This window comes from Orcinus orca, chromosome 2 (genome assembly GCF_937001465.1).
Source record: "Orcinus orca chromosome 2, mOrcOrc1.1, whole genome shotgun sequence".
Taxonomy (NCBI): Eukaryota; Metazoa; Chordata; class Mammalia; order Artiodactyla; family Delphinidae; genus Orcinus; species Orcinus orca.
The window spans coordinates 54780093-54796692 of NC_064560.1; the positions used below are offsets into that span (position 1 = coordinate 54780093).

The 16600-nt window shown below is 46.2% G+C and overlaps 2 protein-coding genes across 9 annotated transcripts in view; both read right to left on the reverse strand.

Annotated features, from left to right (window-relative positions):
- PCSK6 (proprotein convertase subtilisin/kexin type 6) overlaps positions 1–16600 on the reverse strand; it is a 190858-nt gene that overhangs the window by 32201 nt on the left and 142057 nt on the right. The window lies entirely within an intron of this gene.
- TM2D3 (TM2 domain containing 3) overlaps positions 1–16600 on the reverse strand; it is a 337824-nt gene that overhangs the window by 25208 nt on the left and 296016 nt on the right. The window lies entirely within an intron of this gene.

A 16600-nucleotide genomic window follows, 5' to 3' on the forward strand; every position in this document is an offset into this window, starting at 1 on the left:
TTTGACACTTGAGTTGTTTAGAAGTGTTTTTCAACTATCAAATGTATGGGCTTTTTCTAGTTATCTTTTAAATTTTGATTTCTTACCTGTACTCTCAGAGGACAGGGCTTATATACTACCAATCCTTGGAAATACTCTGAAGTTTGCCAAATGGTCTACTACGTGGCCAATTTTCAAGAATAATCCACCTGCGACTGAAAGGCGAGTGTATTCTTTGGTTGTTGGGTGTAGGTCCATTAGTTAGACCTAAATTGTCAACTGTGAAGTTCAAATCTTCTCTTCCTACTGATTTTTGCTATTTTGTCTACCAAATATATTTGAGGTATGCTAAATCTCCCACCTTGTGTGTGAGTCTGTCTTTCTCTCTTTGGGGCTTTAACAAATTTTTGCATTATATATTTCGAGGCCAAGTTAGAATTGAACCGAATCTTTTATCAACGCGCAGTGACCCTCTTCAGCTTTGGGATTGCTTTTCACCATAACATTTCTGTTTGTCTGATGTTAACGTAACTACATCAGCTTTCCTTGGTTAGCATTTGCTTGGTCTATCTTTTCCCATCCACCTTATTTTTAACTTTGCAGTTTTCTTATATTTTAGGTATTGTTCTTACATATAGTTCCATCAGTCTGTCCAAGCAGGAAGAAGACAGCATAATTAAACTAGGATAATCCAATAAGGCTTTAATAAAGAGACTATTTACAGAGGTGTCAGCAGAGCAAAACAGAGCCACAAGGGATGATGGAGTTCCCCGGGGCTAGAAACAGAAGGGGTGTTTAGCCCATAAGTGTACAAGAGTCTACCGGCAAGGGGAGGGTGGGGCTGTGACCCCGAGGGATGCTGGAGGGATAAATAACTCTGAAAAAAACATCTCCTTCCTCTTTCCATTCTCCTGCTGGAGTTTCCCCCTGGTTGAACTCCACCACCAGCCACAGGCAGAGAGTCTGTGGATAGACCAGCCTCAGTCAGAGTGGGGCAGACAGGAGTGGACAGGGGTCTGGTAGGTAAATCAAATATGCCCGGCACAACAGCAAACACATGTAAAAAATCTAATCTGACAATCTTTGTCTTCTAAATGAAGCAATCTACCTTTACTGAAACTAGCAATATGGCTGGACTTATTTTCACAACTTGTTTTGTATATTTTAGTTGTTTTGCTAGTTGTCCTATTCTTGGTCTTTCTGTTGCCAGATGCAGAAGCCCACAACATCTCTTAACATTTTGATTTTGTCTTTGTTCTGGGGTAATTCGTTAGCAATTTATGAAAAATATTTACCTTATACTAAAAAAAAAAAACCCAAATCAAACAGATTCTGAAAAAAATCAAATCACAAGCAAACTGGGAATAAAAAAAAGAATTATCAAAACTCTGGAGAAGAAATTTAAGATTATCTTAAAAATATATATAAGTCAAATAACAGACCAGAAATAATATTTATAGGAGCTATGACCCAGAAAGGGTTATTACATTTGTATTTTACATGGAGTACCTATTAGCTTAATAACAATACTGACTATCCTCTGGAAAAAAGGAGAAAGGGCAATTAAAAACACACACACGCACTTTGTACACAAACATTTGGAAAAGTGTTCACCCTCCTTAGTAATTATCACAACGCAAATTAAGGAAAGATATCATTTATCTCCTCGAGAGCTGGCAAATGAGTGCCTACTTGTGCCTGATGAAGTTGTATGTTGGTTCAACCATTTTGAAAAGCAAATTAGTAAAATGTATCCAGTGTAGGTATATTTGTGGTTTCCACTGCTTATTTGTCCTAGTAATTTTACTTCCGGTGAACGATCCCAAGAAAATAATTTTAAATTTAGGAGAAAGCTTTCTGTGCTAAGTTGTCTGTTTGTAATAGCAAAACCCCCAGAAAACAATCTATGCGTCCCAACGATAGAGGGATGCCTAAATAAATGATGGTATTTCTACTTGGTGAAGTATTATAAAAATACATAAAATGCTGCTCACAAAGGATATAAAATGACATGAAAAAGCGCTTGATATGCAAGTAACAGAAAGAAATACAAAGTTATGTACGCAGCACGGTTAGAACGCAGTAAAACGTCAAGACGAAAAAACACCAAGTGGAAAGATAGACATATTGAACATGATGTGCTTCTGAAAATAACAAAGTCAGATGTTCAAACATTAAATGCACTTACATATTCTTGGCACAGGGGGTGGGGGGGATCTGGCTGCCAGAATGCTGACCAGTGCAGGTGCACCTTTGTACCTGATGCAACAGTGGAGAACCTGAGGAAGGGGTTTCAAGAGAGTTCTTCCTCTTCCCATACATTTTCTTTTTCACCTTCATCAACATTTTGTTATTTTATTTGCAAAAATGAAATATTAAAGAAGAAACTCATCTCTTTGTTACATCCACGACCAGGCGAGACATAGGGTGATGAACAAAGCCACGACTCACGTACGTGCACCTGAACAAGCAGGGTATCATGTTTCCTTTTCTCCTGAACTAGGAGACTTTGGGCAACAGCACCACTATAACAGTCCCCTGAAAGACCAGAAGGGAGGCAATGAGACCAACTGAAACACTGAGTCCTTTTGAAGCAAATGGGGTAAAACATGGAACTTTTGGACAACCGTGTGTATGGTGCCTGGAAACCTCCCGGAGTCCTCAGTTCTTTCCAGGAAGCGGGAGCGATTCTCCATAATCACACTTTCCAGAAATGAGAGCTTAGTGACAAACTCGGAAGCCAGCACAGAAGGCACATGCTTGAAATCTAAGCTGCCAGTACGAGATAAATTGAGCCATCAAACACAGATTGCAAAATCTCCATTCTTCTTTTGGAAGTGAAGTCTAGCTCAAAGCAGATGTCAGTTCAACCGTGGTCAGTAACACCAGCAAGAAAATGAGAACAGCTATGCTCTCAGGAGGAGGCAGTGTATGAAAGAGCTACTGAACAGAAATCAAGGGATAAATGGTATATTTATAAATGGAATATTTCCCGCCATATCAATAAACACAGGATGTCACAGTCATCAATGACTGCAGCCCTCCAACGTGAGTCAGTGAGCCCTGAGGAAACGCAGGGCTGAAAGGAATACTTGCCATCTAGCAGCCATCAGACCGCAGCCACTCCCTGCGGTGAGCCCTAAGGAAACTCAGGATGTGAAAATACAGGATACTGGCTCCAGATAGCTGAGGTGCACATCAAAGGAATGATTTCAGTGAGCCCAGACTCTTGCATCTTCCCATACATAGAAAAGCACTGAATTCCTTAACTTGAGATATCTGGCTTTCTTTATTTAACAATAATTTTTTGACTTTCCCAATTACCTGCTCTTTGTTGCAAAATTCCTATATATCCTGGCTCCCCCCTCGCCCCGTCAGAGCAGTTTCTCAGAGTTATCGGAAACACTGTCTCCTGGGCTGCAGTCCTCATTTTGCCCCCAACACAACTTAACTCGCAGGTCTCACGTTCTGCATTTTTTAAAGTCAACGCAAGAAACCATGGAACGTTTTATGACGCAAAAAGGGAAGGAACAGTCACACCGGAGAGACTAATTTCTACCTCTTTTAACTGATTATTAAACGGGTTACTGAGTGTGCACAGCTGAAAACAGTTGATTCAAATTATATGAGCTCTTGATTTAAACAAGGTTCAGGGCTGCGGGTACCTACATTCACTCTATCATTCAACACCTGCTTATAGCCATGTTCCAAGGGCTGAGCGCCAGGGAGAGAGGAGAGGCCACGTCCCGCACTTCCTGTAGTGCAGAATCACACCCAAACAGTTCTAATGGGATGCCCGTGATGACCCACCCCTCGCAGTAGTTCACGGGGATTACTGAAGTGCACACTTAGTCTGCCACTGACCACATGCTTTAGGCAACATTCTCTAGAGAGCAAGCACTGCGCCAAAGCCCAGGGGCTGAGGCTTCACGGGGAGGTGCAGTCCTGGGGCAACAGGAGTGTGGAGGAGGGGCGGCCGGGAAGGGGGAAACAAGTACCAAGCTGGCTGCGACTTCACACCAAAGCAGCAGGTTGCTAGGCCAGGGGAGGTCTTCCGAATGGGCCTGGTGGGGCATGTGGGAAGGACGTAGGCCTCTCTTTCGGCTCCCCCTGGGCAAACCTCCCGTGCACTCCCAGGTGTGCTACCTTACCTGCCCCTCCAGGTGGCTAGATGCTGGTGTGAACTAAAATATCACCTGCCGTATCAGTGAACAAAGGATGTTGCAGCCATCAAGCCATCACATTACAGCCGCCCTGACGTGAGCCCTGAGGAAACTCAGATGGAGACAGAGGGGCTGCCCACTGCCACCCTCGGCCACTGCAGCCACCCCCAACGGTGCACCCTAAGGGGACTCAGGATGGAGAAAAGCAGGATACTGGCCCCAGATAGCTGAGGAGCATATCAAAGGAATGACTTCAGGGAGCCCAGCATCTTGCATCTTTCTATACACAGAATAGCACTAAATTCCTTAACTTGAGATGTCTGGTTTTCTTTTAAAGATTTTTTTTTTTTGGATGTGGACTATTTTTAAAGTCTTTATTGAATTTTTTACAATATTGCTTCTGTTTTATGTTTTGTTGTTTTGGCTCGAGGCATGTGGGATCTTAGCTCCCTGGCCAGGGATCGAACCTACACCCCCTGCATTGGAAGGCGAAGTCTTAACCACTGGACTGCCAGGGAAGTCCCTGGTTTTCTTTAATGGACAATAGTCTTCTGATGTTTTGACTACTTCGTTGCAAAAACTCCTGTACATCCTGGCTTCCCCCTTGCCTCTTTGGAGCAGTCCCTCAGAACTATCTGCAAGGCTACGTTCCGGGCTTAAGTCCTCAGCTTTGCCAGCCAAATAAAACATAACTCTCAACTTTTAGGTTGTGCATTTTTTTTTCAGTCGACACCGGGAAGCCTGGATTTCACATGTCACTTGGAAGTGGAGAGAAAAGTTACAGCCTCCTCATGTCCTCTTGGGTTGGATTGGCCCCCTCTGGCCAATGCAGCTCCTACCTGTGTGGGAACAAGGCAGCTATGCCCTAGCTGAGCCTTCACCTCGGTGGAGGCTGAGGGAGCTGACGTGGGGACAGACCTCTCCATTGGTCAAGAGGCGAGGCCCCAGGGCAGCGGGGTCGAGGCAACCTGGGGAGCACACGGCGGGTGCGGTGTGAGATGTAAGGAGTAAAGTGTAATCAACACACACGATTCAATGCAGAAGGCATGAACTACCACAAGTAAAGTTCGAAAAGAATGACTTCCCTGGGCTTTCTTTGGTCCCTTCCCTTCCATTCAAGGGAGCATCGCAGCTTGCTAAGGCAGGAATGCAGAACGTGACGCAGAAGAGAGAGCGTAACACTGAGAGTTATCAGTCAGTGCTTTAGATGTTTCAGCTCATAACCCTAAAACCTCAAAATTCCTCACCAAGTACCTGTTCGTATAAAATCTACATTTGGACCTCACCCAGGCCTGTGATGCAGATACTATTATTCGCGTCACACGTGTGCAGGAAGGGAGGCTGAGAGGTTCCAGAACCAGGCCAGAAAGTGGCCTGGCGGGAACTCAGATCACACCTGCCAGGCTCTGCTCTGGGCTCGCCCCACGCAGGGTTCCCTAGGCCTGAATGCTGCGTCCGACTCCGGGCTCTGCGGAGCCTGGTCTCCCTCTCGCCACCCGCTTCTCACAGACTCTGTCTCCTCTCAGTCAGGTCAGCGTGAATGGGGCGCAGGTTCCAGCTTCGTAACTCACCTGGGCCCCTGCAGCTTTACTCGCACGTTTTGGCAAACACACCACATGCTGCCTAGACCTCTTTGATCTTGCCCCGGCTTCACCTTTCAGGTTTGGGGGAAGGAGAAACCCAAAGATGGGATTCCACGGAAGGGAGCCGGTGGAGTCAGGTGCTCTGGGCCAGCTCCAAAGAAAGCCAAGACGTGTGGGAACATCTTACATGGCTCTGCCCCAGGGCTCACTGCATGCACACAGAGCCGCTCAGGGCCAGGGCAGTTTGCCGCGTATTATCTGCTCACAGCAGTTTCAAAACCAAGCTGTGAGCAAATTTTTGCTTTTGTTTGGAAAAAATGTTGCTTAAGAAGAAGAAAGGATAGAAATGGACCTGCTGAGCTCCAAACTTGAAAGAACTGGCTGGATGGCAACCCAGCATGTCCTCAGCACGGCACCCCTGGATTCTGTTGTTTCCAAATTCCTGGGCTCTCCAGAATCACAGCCAGTTTAATCTTCTTCAAAGGTGTGGAGGCAGGTCTCTACCTGTTCCCTCTGGGCTGGAGCTTTCCCGGAGGGAAAATGGACCAGTTCCCAAAGGCTGCGGTTAGAACCTATACATGTGAGAAGCGGGGGAAAAGGGACTGAGCTTCCGTGACAACCCATCCCGTGCCAGGTCACGCTGGAAATGTTCATTCCCATCAGGTGCCCAAACATGCCCACAAGGGAGTTATTATCACTCACAAGGTCTCCTAGGCAGTAGTCGGTGGAGCTGGAACCGGGACCCAGGCCTTTTTACGTCTATATTCAGGCTCTCTATACCAGATCATGCTGTGGCCCTACCTGCAGAAGGCCAGGCACATTCTCGGTTTTGTTTTGTAATCCCCGGAACTTCCGCTTGTTTGCTTGTTATCCTGATATTCACCTTCCTGTCTCTGTTTTAATTTGTATTTTCTTCTATTACTGCAAAGATTAAATAGCTTTTGTTTACTGGTTGTCATTTTTCTTCATGAATTGCTCTTTCAAGCTCTTTGCCTATTTTTCTAGTGGGATGCTTCACATATTTCTTAGTGATCTGTGAGACTTCTTAGTGATTCCTTACATATTAAGGCTATAACGGTATAAACCTCTGTTTGCAATCATCTAACCATGGGATTTGAGATGAAGAAGGTGTCTGCCTGTGTATGGAATTTTTTATACCAAATACTGTGTTAATTATCCCCCTTGGAAAAATGACTTTTTAGCATATTGAGAATTCAAATGGTGACTGTTTACTGATTAGCAAGACTTAGTAAAGAAAAAAAAAAGTAGTTTGATTTAGTAAATAAGAAGTTAAACCAGTGGCGATTAGACCTTACTCCTCCACGTGGGTCTTGGAAAGAAATAAACCAATGAAATAAGAGCTCCTGATTGTGCTGTCTGATCCTTGGGGAGGGACCAAGGCTCTGCTCAGGGGGGCTGGCTATTGGGATAAAAAGGAGTTTTGGGGTTGGGGGCAGAGCACTTTGTAAGGTTTGAGCCTGGGTCACAATTGAACGTATCCACCTTAAAGTATACTCATCCCCAAAAAAGGTCTTTACCTAAAGAGGTAAAATTGTCATTATATGCAGACGACATGATATTATATATAAAAAACCCTAAAGACTACACACAAAACTACTAAAACTGATAAACGAATTCAGCAAGGTAGCAGGATACAAGATTAACATACAGAAATCAGTTGCATTTCTTTACACTAACAATGAAATAAAGAGGGAACATTAAAAAAAAAATCCCTTTTAAAATTGCATCAAAACAATAAAATACTTGGGAATAAACCTGACCAAGGAGGTGAAAGAATTATATGCTGAGAACTATAAAACATTAATAAAAGAAATTTAAGATGATTCAAAGAAATGGAAATATGTCCCATGTTCCTGGACTGGAAGAATTAGCAATATTAAAATGGCCATACTATCCAAAGCAATCTACAGAGTTAATGCGATCCCTATCAAATTATCCATGACATTTTTCACAGAACTAGAACAAATAATCCTAAAATTTATATGGAACCATAAAAGACCCAGAATTGCCAAAGCAATCCTGAGAAAGAAGAACAAAGCAGGAGGAACAACTCTCCCAGACATCAGACAATACTACAAAGCTACAGTAATAAAAACTGCATGGTATTGGCACAAAAACCGAAATATGGATCAAAAGAACAGAATAGAGAGCCCAGAAATAAACCCACACACCTACAGTCAATTAATCTTTGACAAAGGAGGCAAGATTATACAATGGGGAAAAGAAAGTCTCCTCAGCAAGTGGTGTTGGGAAAGCTGGATGCATACAAATCAATGAAGTTAGAACACACCCTCCCACCATACACAAAAATAAACTCAAAATCGCTTAAAGACTTAAATATTAGACATGACACCATAAAACTCCTAGAAGAGAACACAGTCAAAACATTCTCTGACATAAATTGGACCAATGTTTTCTTAGGTCAGTCTCCCAAGGCATTAGAAATGAAAGCAAAAACAAACAAATGGGACCTAATCAAACTTACAAGGGCTTTTGCACAGCAAAGGAAACCATAAACAAAACGACAACCTACAGACTGGGAGAAAATATTTGCAAATGACGCAACTGACAAGGGCTTAATTTCCAAAATATACAAGCAGCTCATACAACTCAATAACAAAAAAACAAATAACCCAATCAAAAAAAGGGGAGAAGACCTAAACAGACATTTCTCCAAAGAAGACATACAGATGGCCAACAGGCACATGAAAAGAGGCTCAACATCACTAATTATTAGAGAAATGCAAATCAATACTACAGTGAGGTACCACCTCACACCAGTCAGAATGGCCATAATTAAAAAGTCTACAAATGCTGGAGAGGGTGTGGAGAACAAGGAACCCTCCTACACTGTCAGTGGGAATGTAAATTGGTGCAGCCACTATGGAAAACAGTATGGAGGTTCCTCAAAAACTAAAAATAGAACTACCATATTACCCAGCAATCCCACTCCTGGGCACATACCCAGACAAAACTGTAATTCGAAAAGATACATGCACCCCTATGTTCATAGCAGCACTATTCACAATAGCCAAGACATGGAAACAACCTAAATGTGCCTTGATGCTTGAATGGATAAAGAAGATGTGGTACATATATATCACGGAATATTACTCAGCTATAAAAAAGAATGAAATAATGCCATTTTCAGCAACATGGATGGACCTAGAGATTATCACACTAAATGGAGTAAGTCAGAAAGACAGACAAATACCATATGATCTCACTTATATGTGGAATCTAAAATATGACACAAATGAACTTATCTACGAAACAGAAACAGACTCACAGACATAGAGAACAGATTTGTGGTTGCCAAGGGGGTAGTGGGTCACGGAGGAATGGAGTGGGTGTCTGAATCACTTTGCTGTACAGCAGAAATTAACACAACATTGTAAATGAACTATATTTTAATAAAATAAATTTAAAAAAAGAAAAAAGAAAGTTCTCTACCTATACAATTCCCAATATGCAGGGGTGTGCTGGGCCAGCTCACATTGACTTAATACAGCTGACTGTTAACACTTTCAAGAATGTTGTGAGCGGGTTCTTAACATAACTATTATTAAAAATTAAACTACATAAAATTACAATTAAATTATATTGAGAACAAAGATAACAAATATTCAGAAATCACCACTTCCTAATTACTTTATCTTGTCATTTCCTATACTCTGGGGGTTATTTGCATCTATTCTGTCTACATGATGGAAATACTCTCTACTGGTGGCCTGTGCGTCTCCTCCCAACTTTATCTTCAGAGTCAACACCTTGGTAGCTTGAAATCGGTCATGGTGGAGAATTTATACGTGGAAATGGACAAATGCAATAAGTAAGGACTTCATTTATTGTTGATTTTCTAGACTGAAAGTGACAGAGAAAATGTTAGTAACAGATTAAACTTAAAAGTGTATTGTGTTTATAGTCATTACACTGGGAGTGGCATAAAGAATTATGAAAATATTCCAGTTTTTGAAAATTATTATCCAATTCAGCAAAGAAGTTGCTTGTGTTGTTGACGAATGAAGTTCAGACCTATATTTATGTCGGAAAGACAGTTGCTCATCCACTACATCCATAGGTTGGCCATGGATAAGAGAGTTTGGTGAAAATTTTGATTGATTGATGCATGCATGCCACACCTCACGGCATGTGGGATCTTAGTTCCCTGACCAGGGATTGAACCCGTGACCCCTGCAGTGGAAGCACAGAGTCTTAACCACTGGACTTCCAGGGAAGTCCCTGGTGAAAATTAATGAAAGCATTCTCTGAGTATCGATGGGCTACATGGAATTTACAGTATGAAGAGTGCATCTTTTATTTTTATTTGTAAATTTTGTTCTACACGTACTTTGTGTCAGTAGTTTATAATAAACATATGTGATATACAGACACACATAATTTCCCCCCAGAGCACTGGTAAGTTGTTAAAACCTTACCATCACATGGGACAATATGGTTCCATGTGTGGGAAAATGGAGCCTGGATGGGATGCCTCAAAAAATACCCAAATAGGGCTTCCCTGGTGGCGCAGTGGTTGAGAGTCCGCCTGCCAATGCAGGGGACACGGGTTCGTGCCCCGGTCCGGGAAGATTCCACATGCCGCAGAGCAGCTGGGCCCGTGAGCCATGGCCGCTGAACCTGCGCATCCGGAGCCTGTGCTCCACAACGGGAGAGGCCACAACAGTGAGAGGCCCACGTACAGCAAAAAAAAAAAAAAAAAAAACGAAACAATAAAAAACAAAAAAGACCCCAAATAAACAGGCCTCTTCATCACCAAGTAACAGAGCATGTACTCAGTTCAACTGCAACATGTAAACAGGCTACAGCCACAGCCTGTTTTTGTAAAGCTCTGTTAGAATACAGTAGGCTCTTCATTTACATATTTTCTGTGGTTGTTTTTGCACTAAAATGGCAGAGTTGTTGTTGTCACAGAGACCAGAAAGCCCTTCACAGGAAAAGTTTGCAGTCCTTGGGCTACAGAGAAGTGAAAAAGACCATCTGCGAATGACTCAAGTTTGTCCAAAATATTTTATAAATATTTTTCTAATTTTAATATTACGGTATTTTTTGCCAAACAGAAGTTTCTAATTTTATGGGTATAAATCTACCAATATAATGATTTCCTTTCCAAATGGTGAGCCAATTGTCAATATCTTTTATTCAACGCTTTATTCTTTCCCCGCCAGATTGAAATGTTACACTTAGTGTGTCTACACGGCTCTATTTGTTAGTGTGTCTACACGGCTCTGTTTGTGGACTATCTATTCTGGTCCCCTTGACTCATCTGTCTATTCTGGCATCAACAGTTATTATAGTTTAAAAATATGTTTAAATATCTGCATTTAATTCTTTCAGAATTTCTCTCCCTAGTCTCACTCTTCCAGAGAACTTTATAATCATTCAGTGGAGCTCCCCACATCCCTTAATTTCATAGTGATATTTGCTGGGAGTGTTATAAAATGGTAGATTTGCTAAGAATGGATTAATCAATGATACTGAAGCCAGGCACAGAGTGTATAGGAAAAACCCTTAAAGATCAATAACTATCTATCCTAAGTGCCTATTGTGTTTCAAGAGCTCTGGTGGGTTAAAAAAAGAAAGGACCGTGCCCATACCTATCAATCACAGTGAGGTCTCAGAAGCCAAGTGCTCCCTGGAGCCTCAGGCCAGGTGAGGCAGCCTCTCAGGAGGAGGGCTTCCCGGGAGCCCTGACCCTCATGCACAGCAGATGCTCCTGGTACCAGGCACCTGTTAGCCTTTGTTACTTCATTTGATTTTTATCTTCTAATTGCAACACTTTAAAGTAAAAAACCCAACTACAAATACCCTAAAGCCGGACGCGTGAAAAGCACTGGCCACAGGGCTGAAGAGGAAAACATCCACGAAAGGTGCCTGCTGGGTGCACCTTGGGTGGGTGCGTGGGGACTCGCCCACCGGGAGGGATGGAGTGGGCCGGGCCTGTCTGTGCAGAAGCACACCTGGCTCCAGGCTGCGCCCTTACGCTAGGTGAGCTCAGTCAGGCTCTATGTGGGGCTTGAACCAGCTTCCTCTCCCACAGAAGGAGGATAAAAACACACAGTAATTGCCATGAGGAGTAAGCTTCGTAACACTGAGCACCTCACATGTGCCGCTTCATTTAATCCTCCCAACAACCCTATGCAGAGGAGGCCCTGAGGCTCAGCGGGAGGAGTGACCCATCCAGGGCCACTGCTGGTGAGATGCAGAACAGGGGTCTGCTGAGCAGGCCAGCTCCAGGGCTCAACTGCTAGGCTGTGCTGGTTCTTTAAAAACAAGCAAACACACACGCACACGTGCATACCCACCACACCCACACATGCACGCGCACACACATAGGTGAATGCACGCACCCACATGTATACACACAGATAACTTACCTACGGGCACACATATACACACACACGATACCCACTCCCATATGTGCAGGCACATACACACTTACACACATGCACACACAGAGTTTGGGACCCTTCCATATTCCTTCATAGATTTTAGACTGACTGTCTGAGGGTAAGAAAGTCCAAAGAAACTAGTTCTTCAGTGGCGTACTGAACATTTTTTTTTTTTTCACACTTGTGGAAAATTGAGGTGTATTTACTCTAAAGCACCTACATCTTTATTTAATTGTGCAAGCCCAATCTGCATAATAGTTCTTCCTTCTGACCACTTTGGAAGAGATGTTCCCCATACATGTATTTTAAAAAACTTTTCATGATGTGAATTTTCAAATAAACACAAAACAGAGAAAACAGTACAATGAACTCCCAACGTCCCAACGATCATGGATATCTGGCCCGTCCCTACTTCGTCTGTTCATGCCCTCCCCATCCTCCACTTTCCCATCCCACACCCCTGGAGTGTTCTAAAGCTAATCCTAGACATCACTAACATTTCACTTGTAAATACTGTGGTGTGTATCGCTAGCAATAAGATGTTTTTATTTTCATAAACCTTAATTCCTTATCGGCTAGGACTCTGTTTAAGATGCCCTGATTCTATACGGACTTTTAGCAATGAGGTAACACCCAGTGCCTAATGGAAAATACATAAGCACTCATTATCATCATATTCCTCTCTTGCTCCTTCAATGAGAGTCTGGAAACGCTATGGAAACCAAGAGAAGCCTGGCACATGTGGGCTGCTGCTCTTTTGAAAACAGAGGGAAGATTAGAGAAAAAAAGAAATTTTAATTGAGGGAAAAAGTGAATTCCCTGAGTTCAGGAGAACAACAGGACTTTTTAAAATGCCATCAATCGTCTCAGAAAGTCTATTACGATGTGAATGCCAAGTACGTAAGACTAAGTCCTGTTGGGGCCATTAAATAAGATATCTGTTGTGATCACAGAAAGAGGATTGGAAGGATGCTTGATTATGCTTTCCATTTAAACATCGATGGCTCCTGACTCTCTCTTGCAGGGCAAGTGCGGGACCCGCACAGAGAGAAACCACAGCCCCAGCAAAGTCTCCACGTGGGGCGCTGAGCAGGGTGCTCGGGGGTGCATAGGGGAGGGAGGAAGAAGCATGTTTCAGCCCTGTGCCTGCCCAGCGGACTCAGCGCGTAGCAGGTAAGCGTGTGAATGAGTGAGAAGACCAAGGGAGGACATCCCAATGCTGCTCAAAGCTGGGCTGATCCCAGCCGAGCAGGGAGGACCCACAGCCTCGCGCATGTGCAGGGGTGCCTGTAGGAGCCCCAGGTCACAGGGGTGCTGGGGGCCTCCCTGCACCCAGACGCAGAGCAGTGTGCACACCTAGGCTGGGAGGCTGGCCTGATGCCAGCAGGTGTACAGGCTTTGCCTTGTGCCCTAGGTGTGATCACCAGCATGAGCTCAAGGTGAGGAGGGCGGATGGGAAGGTCCCGCCCCTCAATTACTGGGCCCAGGTCATCACGTCCGAGTGAGCTCCGGAGGAAAGTTTGTCCATCCTCATCTTAAAGGAGAAGAGGCCCAGCACTGGGGCCAGATGCCGTTATGTATGAGTTTGCGTCCCTCCCAAATTCATATGCTGAAATCCGACCCCCAGCCTTTGGGAGGTGATTAGGTCATGAGGGGGGCTCCTCAGGAATGAGATTAGTGCCCTCACGAAAGAGATCCCAGAGCGCTAGCGAGCTCTCCCTCTGCCCTGTGAGGACACAAGGAGAAGGTGGCTGTCTGCAACCTGGAAGAGGCCCCCACCGGAACCCGACCACGCTGGCCCCTGATCTTGGGCTTCCAGCCTCCAGACTGTGAGAGAGACATGCCTGTTGTTGATAAGCACCCCAGTCTATGACACTCTGCTATGGCAGCCCGAACAATGACAACAGCGATTCAGGAAAGCAGGGGCACCAGAAGCCGACCCCAGGCCTGCCCCAGGCAGATGCAGGAGAATGAAGAACACGTTTCCCAGAGAATTGGAACTTTCTGCATTCAGTGCCCAAACTGAAAAGCTAGCGCATTCGAGATGGAAACTTTGTAAAATGCAGCCACTCTTCCCCGAGAGATGTTCTGCAGGATGGGACCCCTGCTCTGCTCTGACGGTGCTGTTGGCGGCTTGTGGTGCTGGGCCTCGCCTCTCTCTATGTGGTGGTGGTGTGGCCTGTGGGGGAAGTGCTGGGGGAGGGGGTTCAGCCAGCCTACCTGCCTCTGGGGTGCCCTCCCCACCACACCTGAGCCCAGCCTTGCTCCCCCAGCGAGCGGCAAGGCAAGGTCCTAGTAGCCCCAAGTTGGGACTGATTTAGATTTCAATAAAGGTGCGCTGAACTTGGATGGGAATGATTGAAACACCACTTGCAAAGGCAACCTGGCTGTGAAGCAGGATTTGTACTCAGTCCCATCCCTAACTTGCCTCCAGAGGCGCGTGATCCCAGCAGAAGACACACCCTCTCCTTGGCCCAGGAACTGAAGAGAAAAACGAATGAGTAATCTGCTCCTCAGTTGTAAAAAAAAAAAGAGTTTTAAAACTAACAACATAAACCAGGCTCAGTGTGACAGGAGGTGAGTACTGCTTGAGGGAGCGGGTCATCCAGACAACTGAATTACTCAGCAAGCCCAGGTCTTATCTCAGATTTTAGAGCACTCTCACCCAGCATACCACTGGAACTGAATTGGCTTTTTTTTTTTTTTTTTTTAAAGCAATTACGATGCAGAGATTTGAGGGGGACTGAAATGAACAGAGACGCAGCCCCGCGCCCCAGGACCCATTCTTGGAATCACTGCAGAGGAAGGACAGGGGCCGTGCTTTCTGAGGGCAGTGACCGTGTGTTGCTCCTTTATGTCTGGCACCGAGGCCAACGGAGACCCGGTACCCACAGGCCACCTTGAGCTGACAACCAGGGAGGGAACGACATGCCCGCTGGGACCCATCACAGCCTCGGCACCAACAGCATCTCGAAGGCCTGCACTTCTACTGGGCTTCGGGGTCTGTTTCAGGGGGAAACCCTGGTCTTCTGTGTCACCTTCGCAGGCTGAGGTCCCGCCAGGCTGACCTGCATGGTTCAGGGCCTGGCTGTCACAGTCCTTACTCTCTCCCTCCCGCCCCCATCTATGTGCAGAGATGCCGATGGAGCCAACGCAGACTTTGGCTGCGCTCGGGGAGGAGGTGCTAGGTAGCGCCTGAACGGCTGAGCGGGTGGCTGAACGGGCCGCCGAGACGGAGAGCCCGACCTCGTCCTGCCCGGGAAGCAGGCGTGTGGTTTGTCAACAGCCACTGGCCACCCGTTTCCATAAGGCAGCCTCAGGAATGGTGTTTCTACAGGGTGGAGCTCAGACAAATGAACCCACCCCCGGGGCCACTGTAGGCGCGAGGAGACCCTCTGTGACAACACTGAAGGAAGGGTCCCCGCCCCCCAAGGTCCAGCAGGTCACAGAAGGTCAGAGCTAGAAGGTACCAGGGGGTGTGTATTCTGCACCGGTCTCAACCGGCCCAGGCCCAGATGCCACCCACACTCAGGGAGGGAGACGGCCTGTCTCAGGACTTAATTCGGGGTTGCCCCCTCCTCCACTAAGGCTGTGTCCTCTGCAGCAGGCAGAGCATCGGTCACGGGCTGATCACACCTGTCCTCGTTCGTTCACCAAACATCTTCTGTGTCCATCACCAGCCATGCAGCAGGAGGCACTGGGGACACAGCAGCCGCCGGAGGACCAGACTCCAGAGAGCGAATGTCAGCAGGACAAGGGCAGAGCCAGCACGTGCGGTGCAGGCCAGAGGCGGGGAGTGATGGGCAGGATGGGGTGGTGGGGAGGTGCACGGCACGCACTTCTGCACTGCACCGAAGCAGCCCCCAACTCGGCATGTGCACCCGTGTGGAATCGTTACGGAAACAGGTTCCCTTCCGGTGCCCACATCCTGCAGGCAGAGGGTCACCCCACTCACCCCTGGGGGAGCCCGTCCACACGCGTGGCTTTCAAGACCCGCCATCTGCCCACAGCACTGAAATGTGTGCACCCGGCCTCCAGGTCCACTTCTCTACTGGATATGTCACAGGCACCTTCAAACTGAGCTCCTGACCCTCCCCCCAGCACCCACTCCCCGCGATGTCCCAGATCTAGGAAATTGCACTCCCTTCTCCCGACGCACAGGACAGACCTCCGGAGTCCTCGGGGCCCCCTCTCCTCTCGGCACCCACATCTGATCTGCCAGCACGTCCTCTTGACTCTACTTTAGGAACCGGCTGCTTTCAACACCTCCACTGCTGCCCCCCCGCCCCAGTCAGGGTCACCTTCACCTCACACTGCGATGGCCTCCTAACTGCCCCCCCCCCCCGCCTCTGCCCTCTCCCCACTCCAGCCACACTCAGTCACTCCGATCCAGCTGTCAGAGTGACCCTGTCCACATGGTGGTTCAGACCATGCCCCTCTC